The sequence below is a fragment of the Mesoplodon densirostris genome, chromosome 13 (assembly GCF_025265405.1).
Source record: "Mesoplodon densirostris isolate mMesDen1 chromosome 13, mMesDen1 primary haplotype, whole genome shotgun sequence".
Lineage (NCBI taxonomy): Eukaryota > Metazoa > Chordata > Mammalia > Artiodactyla > Ziphiidae > Mesoplodon > Mesoplodon densirostris.
In genome coordinates, this window is record NC_082673.1 from 7,902,169 (window position 1) to 7,920,148 (window position 17,980).

The 17,980-nt window shown below is 51.0% G+C and overlaps 1 protein-coding gene and 1 non-coding gene across 5 annotated transcripts in view; one reads left to right on the plus strand and one right to left on the minus strand.

The window, feature by feature from the left end:
• Positions 1–828: 828 nt before the first annotated feature.
• Positions 829–17,980, plus strand: part of CHD7 (chromodomain helicase DNA binding protein 7) — a 182,577-nt gene continuing 165,425 nt past the window's right edge. For 3 of the 4 annotated variants that reach the window (XM_060116501.1, XM_060116504.1, XM_060116505.1), the window contains exon 1: positions 829–1,125. The gene's annotated coding sequence lies outside the window, so the exon portion shown is untranslated. Of the gene's footprint in view, positions 1,126–1,789; positions 1,816–17,980 lie in introns of those variants that run through there. The other variant, XM_060116502.1, reaches the window with a different exon arrangement.
• LOC132501131 (small nucleolar RNA SNORD35) lies at positions 8,359–8,445 on the minus strand. Its single transcript, XR_009534165.1, has one exon. It is a non-coding gene; the product is annotated as a small nucleolar RNA SNORD35 (small nucleolar RNA).

Consider the following 17,980-nt stretch of genomic DNA (forward strand, 5'->3'; position numbering starts at 1 on the left):
ACAACCTATTTCTTTGTTTCATAACCATCGCGCTCCCTCTCCCTTTTTTGGCATGGCAACAAATTCAACAAAATCAACGCCATCTAGTTAAACTTTTTGATTTAGTGGTGGGTCCGGCGGTCCTGTCAACGAGGAGGTTAAGACAAGCAACGTGGAGAGGCAGGAGAAATCTGAAATGGAACGTGCCCATTCTAAATAATTTCAGGTGGGAAAATCGTTCGAAGTTGACGGATAATTGCAGAAAGGACGTCCCAACCCCTTGAGCCGGGGCCGTCTGTCCGCGCAGCCTCGGAAGCCCCTCGCCGCGGCCGGGAGGACCGCCGCCGGCCGAGCCGCCGCTTCCTGCCCGCGGGCGGCGCACCCGGACCCCGGGAAGGTGCCGCTTGGGGAAACGTGGCACGGTCTCCAGCCCGCGTCCCGGGCGCTGCCGCGCGGCGGCCGAGCGCTCCAGCGAGCCGGGCCGGGAAGGCGGCGCGGCCACGCACCGGCCCGCGGGGAGAGCCGCCCGCAGCGCCGGCGCCCGCCCGGGGACGGGAAGTGGCGCCCCGCCCGCCCTCGCGGCCCGCGGCCCCGCAGCCCCGCGCCGCCCCCTTTCTCTCGGCCTCTCCCTCGGCCTCCACACCCGGGCCGAATTCTTGCATAAATTATGCCAGGCGCGCCTGACGTCAGGTGGCGGCGCGCGGGCGCGGGCGCGGCGAGGAGGGAGCCGGCGGCGGGCGCGCGCGGCCCCGCGGCCTCGGGCGCGCGCAGGCGTGCCGGGCGCGCGCAGGCGCTGGCGTGCTGGGGCCGCGGCGGCGGCGGCGGCGGCGGCGGCGACGGCGGCGGCGACGGCGGCGGCGGCGGCGGCGGCGCGGGGGTTCAGCCGTGGTAGTGCGGACGCGCTCGTGCTCGGGAACTATCGGATTAAACTTGAATCGAGTGCAATTACACAAAGGAGCGCCGCTGAGGAGGCGACCCGGAGACCCTGAAACTCGCCAGAGCCGCGTTCGCCCCCGGCCAACTCCGTGCCCGAGGACTCAACCCCCTGGCCGCGGCCGCCGAGCCAACTCCGGAGCCCGCTCTGCGTTTTGTTTTCCCCTCGGCACAGGGCAGCGGAGGAGCCCGCCCGCCCGCCCGCCCGACCCGGTAAGCGCGAGAGTTCGCCGGGCGCCCCCGGGAGGGGCGGCGGCGGCAGGAAATCGCTCCGGGCCGGGGCCGGGGCCGCGCGAGGAGTTGGGAGCGAGGAGTTGGGCGTGTGCGGGGCGAGGGGCTAGGGCGGGCGGGGGCCGGGGCCGGCGCTGGAGCGCAGCGCCGCCCGGGCCGTGTCGCCGGCGTCGCCGCCCGCGGGGCCCGAACCCACGCCCGGAGCGCCGCCCGGCGACCCAACTTTTGCCTGCGTCCGCGGGGCCGGCGGCGGCGCGCGGTCCGGCCGAGGGTCACTTCCTCGCATGTAAATGGCTTTTTGTTGTGCTGCCGGCGTTGGGGGGGGGGGGAACGGGGGACAGGAGGGAGCGTGTCTGCGCGCGGGGGAGCGCGAGCGCGTTTCCTCCCGCCGGCGCCGAGCACGAGTTGCCGGCTCCATTCGAAAGAAAAAGGAAGGAGGAAAAGTTGGGCTGCAACTCCAGTGCGAGTGGGCGATGGGCGCGCGGGCGCGGGGCGGCTGAGCAGCGGAGGCGGCGGCTCGGGGACGGCGGCGACCCCCGCCTCCAGCCCCCGCCCCCCGCCCCGGACCGACCACGCCGCGCTCGCCGGGAGCGGCGGCCGCACCGGCGCGAACAAAGTGCGTCCCTCCTGGCGCGGCGGCGCCGGCCCGCGCGGGGACGGCCACCGGGCGAGGTGGGTCGGCGGCGAGGAAAGTGCGCGGGGCGCCGCGTGGGGCGGGGGCGGCGCGAACACGCGGCTCGGGGGGCGTCCCGAGCCCGGCCCGTGCCGGCCGCGGGCGCGGAGTTGCGAGCCCGGAGCCGGGGGCTCCCGGGGCTCCCCGGCGGCTCCCAAGTGCGCGAAGAGGAGAAGAAAGGGAGCGGGGTCGGGGCGAGCGCGGGGAGGCGCGGCGCGGAGGGGACCCCACCTTGCCGAGCTGGCCGGGCCAACGGCGGCGGCGGCTGCATAATAGCGACTTTAAGTCCCCGGAGGCAGCTCAGCTCCCCCATCCCCGAGCCCTCCGGGGGTCAACGCCGGGGGGGGTGTCACCAGGTGGCCCCCGAGGTGGCCCGGGTGCGCTCTGCCCCCGCCGAGATCCGCCGTTCGGGGCGTGAACGGCCGAGGTGGCTGGAGGCCAGGCGGTCAGCGGGCAGAGGAAGGAGGGCGGTGGGGGACGCGTTGTTTGTTTGGTTGGCACCGGGGGTGCGGGGGCGCGGGCACCCGGAGGGCTGCGGTGCGGGGCGGTCGCGTCGGCGCGGGGCGAGCGCGGCCGGGGGGCGGGGGGAGGGCGGCGGATCCCGGGCGCGGGGTGGGCGGGGGGTCGGGAGGCTCCGGGGAAGGAGCCGCCGGCCCCGAGCAGCCATCATTACCGAGCCGCCTTTCTCCGGATGGCTGTGCCTCGAGGAGCCCCGCGCCGTGGGAGCGCACCCCGAACTCGCGGCCGCCCGCCCGCCCGCCGGCTTTGTGAGCGCCCCCGTCGAGCGGACGCGCGGGGAGTGCTCCTGCTACCCGGCGGCCGGTTTTCCTGGAGGTCACTTTTAGGGACTGTTCACGCCTCGATTTTAAACTAGTTTTTTTCCCCCTCTTCCAAACAGACAATGGACAAAAGAAAAGTAGCAACCCACATGGAGAGTTTCCTTTTGAATTGCTAGAATTAGATACACTATCCAGCTCTCCACTTGCTAAGTATACTTTTTAGTTTCCCATTGTATATTATGTAGCCATCGATTTAAAGAACTTATCTTGAAATATGTTCATCCTCTGGGCTTGATTTCTGGGCTGTATTAAATATTTTAACTTATTTCTATAGGATTATGTGAAGGCCCTGATTTTTATTTTCTGAAAATTCTCATTTAAGCCGTCTTTGCAGTGGGCAGTACCTTTCAAAGAGGTTGAGTGTGTTTTCCCCCCAATTCTCTCCCGATAAGGAGAGGGGGGGAGTACTCACTAAAGGTAATATAATCAAATAGAAAAACAACAACAACAAAAAAACCACACAAAACTTCTCCTTATTTCCTCACAGATCTGGTCTAACGATGGCAAAAAAAAGAAAAAAAATCGTAGTGACTATGATCTTAGCAGCATGGGAACCTGATTTCTCCCAGTTATAATTCCGTTTAGATTGTAGCAGTGTGTAAGTAGTAGGTAATTTCTTATTTCAGAAATAACTTGAGCAGTGATTCTGCGAAGTTGAATCCGCCTCCCAGCCCCCAGAGTACATCTGTCGCGGAGTGTTTTTGTCTTGCTGTTGCACAACAGAAGCCCTCCAGTCTTTACCCTAAAATGGCAGCTTTCATTTGACTGGGGCCCATTCATTGACAATGATAATGAAGAGGCTGAAAGCTAGATGCTGGGGGCACCGAGGAGGACTGGGTTTGCCTTTCTAGGTGATAGTAAGTGGGAGACATTTTATGTCCTCCGGATTTGCTCACAAAAAGTTTGTTTTCCCTGAAAAATCTGTTCTGTGGAAAAAAGTTACAAGGTAAACAGAATTTGGAAGTGGAAAGCGACTTGCAGCAAATTTTAGAAACTAAGTTTTCTTGTTTTGCCAAATAGTGAAATTATGACATCCCCCCCACCCCGGCCATTTGGTAACCAGATAAAGGGACGTGATGGATTTTTGTGAGGCTTGTAACAGGTGAATTTCATCACCGTAATACTCAAGAATTGTTTTCTAGCACTATAGATTTTATTGTTTATAGTCTGTTGATATTTTCTATTTTTTTCCTCTGTGCAAGCCAGTAAATTGAAGCTTGATGAATTCTGTTCTAGGTTTTTCAGGATTCAAATGAGTTTCTTGATAAGAAATGAATAATTATAATAAAGGAACTGGTATGTGAATTCCAAACTCTAATTATATTGGTTTAATCAGTGAAATTATTTTTAAGTCAATTTAAAAAATTGCTTCCTTTTCTGTGTCTTAATTTTGAAAGTCAGGATAGAGAAATATAGGTCATTTATAGGTGACGGTGATGGTTAAAAACTCAAACATTATTTTCCTCTTTTGAGGAAAAAACATAGCACTTTTTTTTTTTTCCAAGTTGAGAATACCTAAGTTGAGTTAAAAATAGCAGGTCTAGTAACTTAATTTTGAAACAGTACTTTCGTAGATTCTCCTGTACTTGGTTTAGTTGTTAATCAGTTCGACTTATAGGACTATTTCCAAAACTTTTTTTCATGAGCGTCTTACTTTTATTGAGTTAAAATGAATACCACGGGGAGTACCTTTATAAAACTGTATCAAAGAAATGTTACAACTTTTTCTTCATACAGATGCAGTCAATAATGTATTACCTATTGTATAGTTTTTAAGCAGTAAGGTCAAAAGTAAAAGAATATTTTCGTCTATGAGAAAATACAGTCAGAATGCTTCTACGTACATGCCGTGTAACCCGTAAGAGCAATTCCAGTGCCAAGTTTAAAGTAGTTATTTCAAACCTAGCCGAAGAGCATTTTATTCCCTGTGCTTAAGAAAGTGTCACCATCCATTTGGTTACTTTTGATTCAGCAGTCACTGGCAAGCTTTTGGTGTGTAAAACGACAAGTAAGAGGCGGTGCTTTCCCTCACAGAGTTTACCATCTACTAGGAGAGCGCGTTCTGTAGGTAACCAAGTACTCATATTTTAAATTTTAAGATCAGCTTTGGAGGTGGTAGTTATTGTCCATCTTTTGTTATCCGTACATGGCCTTTCAGGTTTGATAGTAGTCACCATGGCCATCTTATAGACATCTATAAATAAGGCATTGCAAGAATAAAAATGGTTAGGGCTGAGCAAAATATGTGGCTGCAAAAAAAATGACCCTTAAAATTTCAGCTTTGTAATCAAGTGATTTGCTTCCAGTATTCAGATGCTTTCTAGATGTAAACAAACCAGCACTTAGATAGATGTAGGTCACATAGCTAAATTCACTAAGGTGGATGGGGAAGGAACATCTGGGGTGATGATGGTGAGATGATGTCGGGAACGTGATGGCCCTGTGTGACTCTTTAATTGTCTTGTTCATTCACACGGACACTTCTGTATATCTTTAAAAGAGTATTCTTTTTATGCCCTTTTAGAAATTCAGAATTTTGTATTGTTATATCTTATCAGGTTTCTAAAGCCATTATAGCTTTATCCGTTTGGGAGATAAAATTTTCCTTTTTCTCTGGAGATCTTTATTATTCGGTCCTAGTTTTTTCTTTTTTTTTTTTTTAAAAGAAAACTTTGACATTCAAAGATGATGGATGATGTTAAAATATGAAAGAAATTGGGAGTAAATGATCACTTTTCTATTTCTATCACTTTTCTGTTTTTCTACAAAAAATATGAAGATGTAATGATTTATTTTAATTTGGGTATTACTCAGTTGGAGTTATGGCAAAAGCCCATAGCTGATTATGGTGGTAGTTAAGAGCTGGGATGGTAATTAAAAACATTAGTACCGTTCTTTTATATTTTACTTTTATCAATATATTAAAATCCTTAAATGAAACCACACCTGTGTGATAAAAATAATAAATAGAAACAGGAAATCATAATGATACTGTCAAGTAGAAATTCATCTTACAGTCATTAGTAAATCTTTGGATATTTAGAGCATGAGGACCTTGGAGAGCTAGTTGAACTTTCTCATTTTACAGATTAAGAAACTAAAGCCCAGAGGATTAATTAAAGGAGTTGTCTCTGGCTGGCCACCCAGTTACTGCAGGCAGAGCTGTCTTGGTCGTGGTTGTCTTCCTGGTGCCTAGCTGGGTGCTCATGCAGGGGAGTGCCGGGTTGGTCTTTGTTGGATGACTGAGCTGCTTCTGGAAGAGGCTAGTTCTCCCTCTTATGTTCTGACTCAAAAGTACCTTTTGGCTTAAGCATCCTATAGCCTATGCTAACATAGCTCTTAAGGGTGTTCTTAAGCCAACAGTATTGTATTTGTCTCTGTGTGGTGGTTTGGAGGGTTTTTTTGGGAGGGGGGAGCAGGGAGGCATGATTATCCATCTAGAGAAATGCAGAGAAAATTATTCTGAGATTTGATTATTGTTTTCATTATAGAAGCACGTATTCATTACCATAACTAGGTTCCAGCACCTTTTACTAATGTTAGATGACTGCAAACATGATTGTTTTCTCAGTGAAATATTTTTGGAGGTTTTCGTTTTCTTTTTATTTTGAAAAGTAAAAACTATTTTTTTAAAAATAAAAATAATGTAGAATAGTAATGAAGAAGCACTACTTGGCAGTCAGGGGCTGATTGGTCCCTGGGCTTGTTTGTTTGTGGCCATGTAGCATCAAAGACACCTCCTTCGGTGGTCCTTTTGACCTTACACCACTGCTGTAGGTACCAGGCTTGGCTCTAGTGGCTAGTGACTGGGCTGTGATCAGTTTTCCTGTTTCACCTGTTTTCTTGTTCATCGGCTCAAGTATCTGTTGGGTACCTGCTACCTAAAAGGCGCTGCGCTATGCCTGAGTTAGGAATACAGTGGTGCCAGGAGAAGATGTACAAGACCCACGTGAAAACTAGAGTCACCGCAACGTCGTAGGTGCTGGGCGGCGGACTGGGAGGAAGGAGAGGCACTTGCTAGGAGTGGCTTCAGCGCTGCCGTCCAAGTGGTGGTAGGAGAAGGGGGCAGTGCTAACCCACCTGGAGGGAGGCAGCGTGTCTGAGGCCCACAGAGAGCAGCTAGGTGACACGCAAGAGGCGGGCACAGGCCAGCGTGGGCGGGGCTTACATGGAATTTGGGATGTAAAAAAAAGCAGCAGAGCCACTGGTGAGTGTTAAGCAGGGCTTGACGTGAGCAGGCTTGTGTTTTGAAGACTGGATTGGTGGGTGGGGCAGCGGAGAGAGAAGAGGCTGGGAACCTCGTCCTGCCTGCTGTTGCTGTGGTCCATGGGGTAGGGAAGGACCAGTGGTTTGGGCTAGACTGGTGGCCGTGGAGATGGAGAAGTGGACAGGTTGGAGAAGTATTTAGGAGGCTCCATGAATCGTACTTGAAGACAGATTTGTTCTCAGGGAGTGTAGGTTTCTAGTGTATTCCCTGCATGGCCGGCTGGCTGGCGATGCTGCTCACGGAGGCGGGGAGCACCTGACGAGGACCAGGTCTGAGGAGGAAGTTCATGAACTCCTGAAGCATGTGACTGAGGTGGCCGATAACAGACCGTGAAACTCTTGCTTCAGCCTGCTTCCCATTGCTAGCGGCATTCTAAAACTTTCCAAAATAGTCTGCCAGCTTCCCCCCAAAGATGTCGGTGTATGGCGAACCCACCAAGGATTGCTGGTGGTGTCAATGGAAGGGGAGAGAAGAGGGAAACTTCGTTATCTACCTTGATATGTGGCACTTTGTTTCTTACTTGCTTTAATAGGACTCTGCTTGCTCGTACAAACAAGAGGACCCTCCAGTGAGCGGACTTTGCCACATTTTGTTCTTGTGTACCTCCACATTCTGGAGGCCGCTTTCTGTTGCTATTTATGTACTGGGACAAGGTCCTTGGACTCCCAGAAGATAGCTGGTGGGTCCCACTGTGCTCCCCATGGAGGAAACTGGTCGCATTTTAGGAGCCGGTTGTGGCCAAACATGGGTGTGGTAGAAATGAATAGATTACTTAAATAATTGTGGAGGGAAATACCATCCTCGGTCAGAACACTTACCTGTTTTTTGGGGGAAGTATGTATAAACTAGCTTAATATATCTTAAAAGTCACTTTATTCAGTTATTATAAAAAGTGGATGATAGAGCGTGATTGGTCGCAAATGAGAGATGCTGATTGATAAATCCAGAAAAGCTTCCAAGTTGCTGACTTTAATATTATATGAGAAAAAGTATGAAAACCCTGAACACTTATTTATTTATTTGTTTGTTTGTTTGTTTAAGAATAAACAGTCAATTTTATTGGGCTCAGACTAAGAATCCATGGGTCTTGAGGACCTCTGTGAATTTGTCAGTTTTCTTCTCTATGTTCTTTTCGGCCTGCTTCCGCAGCCTCCTGAGCTGCTGCTTTTTCCAGTAGTGGATCTCGGCCTTCTCCTTTCTCTTCTCCTCCAGTGTAGCCGTTACTGCCTGGTACTTCCAGCCAACCTCATGAGCCAGGCACGCTAGGTGGGCAAACTGCGGGGGAGAGGGAGAAACGAAGCTGTAAGAAAACGAGTCCAGGGTGACTAGGGGAGGGGCGTTGACATCCCGTCCTAGAGGATCCCAGTCCAGCCATACAACTTTTCAGCAAGCCTGCACTCAAGAGACACAGCCACCCCTGGCAGGACTCCCTGCTCCTCCTGGCATCAGCTGAGCCATTGGCATTATCGGCACTGCCCACGGTGGCATCCACAGACCATCGTGAGAAAAAGCCATCGTCTGCTGAACACATATCTTGAAACAGTGTTTTTGTTTGTTTGTTTTGTTTTTTGTTTCTGCCACTTTGTATAGTAATGATGTTACCCGTTTATTTATTTTTAAATTTAAAAAAAAATTTATTTATTTTTGGCTGCATTGGGTCTTTGTTGCTGCACGCGGGCTTTCTCTAGCTGCGGCGAGCGGGGGCTACTCTTCGTTGCGGTGCGCGGGCTTCTCATTGCGGTGGCTTCTCTTGTTGCGGAGCACGGGCTCTAGGTGCGCGGGCTTCAGTAGTTGTGGCTCGAGGGCTCAGTAGTTGTGGCTCGCAGGCTCTAGAGTGCGGCCTCTAGTGCACGGGCTCAGTAGTTGTGGCGCGTGGGCTTAGTTGCTCCGCAGCCTGTGGGATCTTCCCGGACCAGGGCTCGAACCCGGGTTCCCTGCATTGGCAGGCAGATTCTTAATCACTGCGCCACCAGGGAAGCCCTACCCGTTTATTTTTATTATAGGTCAGATATTGATCTTCGTGTGCAGGGAGATCCTTCCTGGGACTCGCTGTCTTTGGTTGGGGCTCTATTTCAAAGGTGCTCTGTATGACATTGGTCCTCATAGGCCTTTTTGGTGCCATTGTGACTTGATCAAGTCCACCAGGGCCCTCCGTGACTTCCTCAGGGTGGGCACGATTGTGTGGCTTTGCAGATTTTTCAGGGGCTTACGTTAGCTGTGGGGGTGTGCCACCTCTGAAGGTTCTACTCTCACTTCTGGTGGTTTTGAGGGATTATTTGGATACGTTTAAAATTTAGGGGTAGTAATGTTGCCATGTGGTGACATAGTAGAAAAGCTAGGCTTTTCTGTCCACACTTTCTCTTTTGTGCCTACTGTACTCATGGGGGGCCATACATCTTGGGATATCTTGACCCCTAAGACAATCGGGTTCCATGCCTTTCAACCTAATGCCCTTCCTCTCCCACGGAGATGAGGAGAGGAGTTGTTCTTGTGGAGGTTTTATTCCGTGGTGGCCGAGAACTTGAGTTGTGGCGTCAGGAGGATCGGCTAGTGAATCAAAAAAGTAGGAACAATAATACTCTCAACCAGCCAGGGTTACTAACAGCAGAAGATTGCATGAGGTGTTCCACCTAAAGCACTTGGTATAGCGTAAAGCATATTTACTGTGTAGTTACTAGTATCATTAGCTAACTGGTAGTCATTGAACTTATCAAACCATGTGTCTTGGTTTTAATTTAAAAAGTCCCCGGATCGGGCTTCCCTGGTGGCGCAGTGGTTGAGAGTCCGCCTGCCGATGCAGGGGACACGGGTTCGCGCCCCGGTCTGGGAAGATCCCACATGCCGCGGAGCGGCTGGGCCTGTGAGCCATGGCTGCTGAGCCTGCGCGTCCAGAGCCTGTGCTCCGCAACGGGAGAGGCCACAACAGTGAGAGGCCCGCGTACCGCAAAAAAAAAAAAAAAAAAAAAAAAGTCCCCGGATCCTAAATCATGACTGGCCAAGCACGAGAGGCCTGCAGTGGATCCTGGCTGCACGGTTTTCACCTTTCCTCAGAATTCGACATCAGAATTAACATGGGAGTGCACCTGTATCCAGGCACACACCTAGATATTATTCACCTGGTCCTCTCATTGGCTACGTAGAGGGGGCTCGGATACCCCAGACACTAGAAATGGTACATTTGAAGGAGCAGTTGCTCTCTGGCTACGGAGCTACCCATCTGCTGGCCGAGCTGGGGCTGGCTGTCTCACCAGGGAACCCGGCAGTCCTTGTTTTCCCCAAACCTGCAGTTCTCCAAAGTCGGTGGGAGATGTTAGCCTGGGTAAACAGTGGTGGGCATATTCCATGCGTTCTGGAGCATTAGAACCTTCCAGTATAGACTGGAGAGGTACACGGTGTTCTCAAAATCTGTAACTCTAGGTCCTCAAGTCTCTGAACCTTGGGGCCGTTCCTTCTCCCCCAAATTCTGTGCCTTGCTTAAGGAACAGACAAGAAGTTATCTAAAATGGGTAGATTTGCGATGGGGTCTGGGATAGGAGACCCTCTGCCTCTGGAAAGGTGAGACTCTGGGGCAGCTTCCTTGGAATCCCGCTGCTCTCCAGATTGGCACGACAGCGCGAGAGATGGAACGTAGACAGCTTTTGTTTTGTTTTATCCTATTTTATTTTCACTGAAAAGAGACTCTAAAGGGAAAATGAAATGGGGCAGAGTAGAAACAGTTGACAGACATGAGCCTGTGGAAGTTCCCTGTATTCTCCCGTCCTTACTGCAAGGTTGAAAAATTGGAGAAGCTGCTGTTGCCTTTTAAAAAATAATAAATAAAATAAATTTATTTATTTAATTTTACTTTTGGCTGCATTGGGTCTTTGTTGCTGTGCGGGCTTTCTCTAGTTGTGGCAAGCGGGGGCTACTCATTACTGTGGTGTGTGGGCTTCAGTAGTTGTAGCACACGGGCTCAGTAGTTGTGGCTTGCGGGTCTGTGGCATGAGGGATCTTCCCGGAACAGGGCTCAAACCCATTTCTTTTTTCTTTTCTTTTCTTTTTTTTTTTTTTGTGGTACGCAGGCCTCTCACCGTTGTGGCCTCTCCCGTTGCGGAGCACAGGCTCCGGACACGCAGGCTCTGCGGCCATGGCTCACGGGCCCAGCCGCTCCGCGGCCTGTGGGATCTTCCCGGACTGGGACATGAACCCGTGTCCCCTGCATCGGCAGGTGGACTCTCAACCACTGCGCCACCAGGGAAGCCCTCAAACCCATTTCTTGAAAAACATTGACTCTAAGGGCTTGATCTCAGTAGCTACCATGTGCGGAGCGTAGCCTATATTTGAGTTTGCATTTTGCTAACCTATTTACTTAGGTGAACTGTTGGTCACTGACTACCAAAGTAGGATTAATCACATCGCTGAGGTAGGAGCAATAATTGCCATTTTGTAGGTGAGGATATGGAGTTTTAGAGATTGTTTAATAAATTTGCCCAAGAATACGGCTATTAATGGTGGAGTTGGGACTCAAATCCAGACAGGCTTATTTAAGACCATGTAGCATTAACCTCTCTGCAGAAATTGCTTTGGAGGGTCCCATCAGAATGACCTTGGCCTTAGAAGGGCAGGAGCAGCATCTATCAGGACTTACACACCTGTGCTTTCAAGGCCCGCCTCTGGGAGTGACATGGAACGGCCCAGAGCAGCCCATGAGTGCATTAGAGTCAGGGAGGCTTCTTTTCCTCACAAGTCATACCTTATCAATTGCGAACACTTTCTACCTAAAAGACACTTATTGTAAGACTTACTAGTCTTCTACCCTGTTTTTGTTTATCAGTCCAAGACGTGGCCAACATCAGAGTATTCAGCTTGCTACAGAATTGGCTGTCCTCAAAGTTTCTTTCCAGTGTTTATCCAAGATGTATTAACTCATGGAGCATCTTTTAATCACTGCAGAGGACTTGAGTTGCTCAGGAAAGAAGACGGGATGTTCCCTAAGCTCCCAGCCATAGCACTCGCTCTTGGTAAATACTTAATCTAGTCAACAGCCAGCCTCCAGGAAGTCCTTGCACACTGCTCCTGCTCACACGCAGGACGACGGGCCGTCCCCTGCAGCTGCACGCTGCGGGGTGTCAGTAGGTCTCAGATTCAGATGTATAAAGCAGTAGGTAGGCTTATATGTTATAGGGTGGATGTGTGTTCCTTTTTCAGGGGATTAAAAAAAACAAAACCAAAAACAATAGTATCCCAAATCCTAATACTCCTTGGCGTCTTAGAACTATTCTGTGGTGACATATCTAGATTCTGTATATGTTTATGGGTTTTATTCCTTCACAACTGAACAAACAGTTGTCCAGCTTGAGTACAGTAAATCTCTCGTTAAAACCTGAAGTTTTGCTATTTTTGGTGCACTTGAAATTTTAACTTTTTTTGGATTGTGTTAAGTTTCAGAGAGCTAGGTTTATCACCAGAATTAGCATTTTAAGTTTTCCATTTTCCCTTCTCATTAAAAAACAAAAAATAAAAATCCGAGCTGGTGTTTGAAGCAAAGTTCAAGTTTATAGGGAACTTTGTGGCTGCTGTGGGCTGTTGAGAACCCTTTCGTTTAGCTGCTGGGGTCGAGCAAGATAAAGAGAACCCTGTCTCATGTGCTGTCAGATACTTAGTAGGGATGCAGTAAAATGATGCAATCAGGTAATTTCCCACATGGTTCAGCCCATGGGTGGTGACACGACTGTACCTGAATTGCGGGAAGGCAGGCGGTGTCACTGTGGAGTACGTGGGAAACGTGGTGTTTGTCTTGGTGTGAACGAAAGGTGATGTACTGCCCGAGGATCTGCACAGAAGCCCAGCTTTTGCTGGTGGATTGGTGACATAGGGGACCGACTGTCAGTCGCTTGTTGTAGCTCAGGCTCTTCAGAACTTGAAGAAATGCCCACATAGGGACTTCCCTGGTGGCGCAGCGGTTAAGAATCCGCCTGTCAGTGCAGGGGACACAGGTTCCAGCCCTGGTCCTGGAAGATCCCACATGCCGCGGAGCAACTAAGCCTGTGCACCACAACTACTGAGTCTGCGCTCTAGAGCCCGTGAGCCACAACTACTGAGCCCATGTGCCGCAACTACTGAAGCCCACGCACCTAGAGCCGTGCTCTGCAACAAGAGAAGCCACTGCAATGAGAAGCCCGTGCACCGCAAAGAAGAGTAGCCCCTGCTCGCCACAACTAGAGAAAGCCTGCGCGCAGCAACGAAGACCCAATGCAGCCAAAAATAAATAAATTTTAAAAAAAGAAAAAAAAAAAAGAAATGCCCACATCATCAGCATTATCCTTTATGGATCACTACCACCATAATAACAACATTCAGAATAATAATATCTTCACTTGGCAAACCTGAAAATGACTCGACTACCTGTACCTCTTCTAAAAAAGACTGCTTGAGCCAGCTGTTGAATTTAGTAAGTGATCTGACTTGCTTTACCTGCCAGCTCCAGGCTAGAGGTAAGAAAACGGGTCTTTTTTTTTTTTTTTTTTTTTTTGCGGTATGCGGGCCTCTCACTGTTGTGGCCTCCCCCGTTGCGGAGCACAGGCTCCGGACGCGCAGGCCCAGCGGCCATGGCTCACGGGCCCAGCCGCTCCGCGGCATATGGGATCCTCCCAGACCGGGGCACGAACCCGTATCCCCTGCATCGGCAGGCGGACTCTCAACCACTTGCGCCACCAGGGAGGCCCAAGAAAACGGGTCTTTTTATTCAGAGCATTACAGCATTAATTTATATCCTTATGAAATTTTCTTGTGTTTATCTCTTACTTCCAATATTCTGTTTTGTGAAAGGAACCCCAGCTTTCCCTTTTCGCACTGTTTTGAGATCATTGCATAGAAAGTGCTGGTCCTTCATTCCTGGGCAGAAAAGCTAACGGTATGTAGTGGTTTCTGGGGGAGGAGGGGGCAGCTGCTGTGAGCCTGGCCTCTGCCTCTCTCCTGTAGCTTTTCGGCAATCGTCTCCGCTCCCCGCCCTTCCACCCAACCGGGATTCAGAGGTACAAGGTGGTTTTGCAGAAATAATGCATTGATTGGTCTTTAAGGAAGAGTAGAATGGTGAGCTGGATGATGTAGCTTTTTCATCTGTTTTCTCCAAGGGACCTGTAAAACGGGTCTGTTTACGTGACCTTGAGGATCTTATATACTTATTTAAAAAGTCCATCTGGTAAAATTAGAATAACTAGTAAAATAGATATTTACTGGGGCCTTAGAATGGACACAGTCGCCTGAGGTGCTTGTTAAAAATGCATATTCTGGGATTTCCCTGGCAGTCCAGTGATTAGAACTTGGCGCTTTCACTGCCAAGGCCAGCTTCAATCCCTGGTCGGGGAACCAAGATCCCACAAGCCTCGCAGCGCAGCCAAACAAACAAATGCAGATTCTTTAACCCTACACCAGTTTTTTTCCTGAATTAAAATCTCTGTGATAAGAACCTGCTGTATAAAAAAATAAGTAGAATAAAATTCAAAAAAAAAATCTCTGTGGGCCATCTAGAGTCTGAATTTTTATCTAGGTGCTTCTGATACATTCTAAAAGGCCACACGTTTAGACCAGTATGTTAGTTATATGGTGAGCGTACCATGGAAATACAAAACAGTTCAGAAAAATGGTAACTCATATATTTTTACAATGTTTTTTGGAGTTTTGCAAGTAATGTTATTCTCTTACACGTAAATGAGTGAAATGTAGTTGCTATTTGAGATACCAGTTATATAAAAGGTAAAGATGGACCACATGGTTGAGCTTGGAAGCATAGTCCACTTTAAAGGTGGTGGTAAAGAGGTCAGAGAGCAGCATGTGTTGTTTTTATTTGTTAAATTTTATTTTCATTTCTGCCGCAGAATAATGAAAAACTTGTCTTATGTGTGGTTCTAGTCTACGTGGTATGAAAAGTGAGTGGATTCAGGGGACTTCCCTGGCGGTCCCGTGGTTAAGACTCCAGGCTTCCAGTGCAGGGCATGCGGGTTCGATTTCTGGCCGGGGAACTAAGACTCCCAGATGCTGCGTGACGCGGCCAAAAAAAAATTAAATTAAATTTAAAAAATAATAATAATAAACAAGAAGTGTTAGGGGATTTAATAGGCAGCAGTAACTGTTTAGGGGCACCCGTTCCAAGCCGTGTTGTCTCCAAGGGCAGGTCAGGCGTGTAAAGCGACAGTGGCAGGAAATTTGGTGGCGGGCTCGGCGGCGTCCTTCTCCGTGACGCCAGGTGCTCTGCGGAAGGTGATGGGAAGCGGCATCCGGGCTCTTTCCTCGCGTCTCCTCCGTCTCCCTTCCTTTCCGAGTCGTTCCTGACTGTGCCGGCCTCTTGCCCCGTCGTCTCCCCGGACCGGACCGTGGCTGGGAGGTGCCGTCCGCGTCCTGGGCCTGCTCCCCGGGGTCCTCATTCCTCTGCTGCCCCCTGAATACAGCCTGCGTCCTGCACCCAGAGTGCCTGTCTCGGCTTCTCTAGGGCCCAGTTCAGACCCACAGCTCCAGCTCCTGTTTCCAGGTGGTTAACTCCTAAGACTGTATTTTTATTTCCAGTATCGCCCCCAGACGTCTGTTCTTAATGTTCCCCACCTGTCTGAAACGGAAGTCTTTTCAGCACCCCCGGCCCCCCCTTTTCCTGCCTGAAGCCCAGCCCCGCATCTGAGCATCTGAGCCCCAACGACGTGCTCCGTGCCGCCCCGCGTCCTGGCCTTTGCTGGCCCACTGCAGGCTCCTCTGAGTTCAGGGGGGCACCTTCCGCTGCGCTGCACCCTTGAGACCCCCGCCCGCCCGTTAGAACACAGTCCCCGGCCTGCTGAGCCCTGGCTGTCGGCACCGTCGCCTGCCTGCGCTGGATGGAGGAGACCCCCGCCCTCCCTCCCGGCTCCCAGCGTCCTCCTTGGGCGCCTTGCCGCCCCGACTGCGGGTCTGGAAGCACCCAGGGTCCCGCAGAGGCGTTCTGCTCCACGCCTCTGGGTGTAGCCGGGCTGACGGGTTTAAAGTGGAGGCTCGGTCTCAGGCGAGGCGGGGTTGCCCTGTGCCTGCGGCCTGGCCCCTCCCTGGCCTCCCCAGTGACAGGCTCCAGCCCTGCCTGGCTGTCCCCCAGCTGGTTCAGAATGTGGGTGGGGAGAGGAGGTGAGAGTCCCTCCTCAGGCCTCAGCCCGTGTCGTGTCCCCGGCGTCCGGTTGGAAGGCCTTTCTTTATTCCTGGTCGAGGTCTCCTGATTAGGTGCTTAAGATGCCCTGTGGGTCGGGCCAGGGGTGTGCAGGTTAGCACAGTAATGTCCGCGTAATAATCTGGTGTCGGAGGGAAAGCTGTTCAACTAGCAGCTGAAGTCCTTTTGGGGGAAGTCGCCGCTTGCTGCAGCGAGCGTGGCCTGAGGGACTGTGCCGGAGCGGGTGCCCTTTGCACCAGGGAACCATGTGGTGGCAGTGGCATCAGGGCAGACGCCTGCCTTCCGCGGTGGCTGCTCAGGAGGGGGCCTCAGAAACGGGCCTCCAAGGTCACGCTGGAGTGAGCTCTTACATAACGGCCGCACCCAAGTCGGCTGTAGGAAGGACTTCGTGAATGCAAAGGCGTGGCCAGTAACGAGCAGGGAAGATTCAACAGTGTTTCCAGATTTCCACCTCTAAAGGGTACGTGGTGATTTCTGTGTGAGGTTTACCATGAAGTCTTTTTGGGTTTTGGAAACATGGATGTGTCTGGTGAAAGCTGTTCTCGTATTGACTCTTTTCGGAGATAGATAAGAATTATGAGCGTGCGGATCTTAAGAATATTCTTGTGACTGTAACGTCTGTGAAGGGGTGCTTGAGTTCTGTGGGAGATACTACACATGCTCACCGTGGCCGGGAACTGCAGGGTAGCACACCTGTGACGAGGTGGAACCGGACAGCGCGGCGTGTAGTCAGGTGCCGAAAAGGGGTGGCGCTACGGGCTGGGGCCTGGTAGTGGAGGAGGGAATCAGCAGGTGTGACCTGTGCCCGTTGATAGGTTGGAGGGACTGAGAAATGACAGGAGCAGAAAGCACAGGGATACTGCGAGGCCAGGGTCCCCAGAGCAAGCCGCCGGGGTGGGACCCGTGGCCCCAGGGAGAGGGGCGCCCTGCCATACACCTGCCCTCCTCCCGGCCTCCCGGGACCGCAGGGAGCCCCGTTCCTGGGCCCAGGAGGGTCAGAGGTGGCTGGGGGCAGAGGGGCAGGGGCTGGACAGACAGGGTTGGGGATAGGCCGTGGCGAAGTTGGAAGTTCAGACCCGGTGAGATCCTGACTTGCATTAAGTGACGGAAATGGAGTTGAAAGGTTAGTCTGGCAACACGTGGGGGATTGCGCTTGAAGAGGGACTAGAGGCAAAAAGTCAGAGGCTGTTGAAATAGCGCAGGCAGCCACCGTGGAGCTGCACCAGGGCCAGGGGAATTGAGGAGCGGGGGAGACCTGGGAAGAGGGGGAGATCGGGGCGGGGGGACGGGGAGCGGGGTGAGTCCCGGTCCTTCCAGGGGCCGGCACGGAGCTTAGAATGGCTTCGCAGTCTCTTTTCAGGAGAACCAAGGTTTGATGATTTGAACTTAGATTAGATCCCCAAATAGGAAACATTTGAGGAGGGTGAGATGTATGAAAAGATAAAAGGTCACTTTAGAAAGCTTCCAGAATAAAGCTACATCACTCATGAAGCTGTGAAACCTGCAAGCCAAAAAATAGCGAAATAATAAATCCCTTTTTAAAAAAAATTTTTTTTAAGTAAAGTCAGTGTCTTATAAAAATGATTTTGGAACTGTTTTCACATGTAGTTTGACTTTATTTTTTTAAATGTCCTTACAACTTGGGCAGAGAATAACACGAAAGGATCCTGCAGGATTGTTCCTGTTGCTCTTTCAGAATCAAAACAGCACGATGGTAGTTTGGGAGTTTGTTAAGAGGCTCCGCGGTTATTACACACGGAAGTTAATCCGTTCACCGTAGTTGAGCTTCCTTCTGAGCGTGTGTTCTGATGTTAGGACGAACCATCTCGCCTTTTATGCTTCACCTGCTCTAATGTGTGCGTGCGGATCTATTAAAAAGACACATCAACAAATACAGT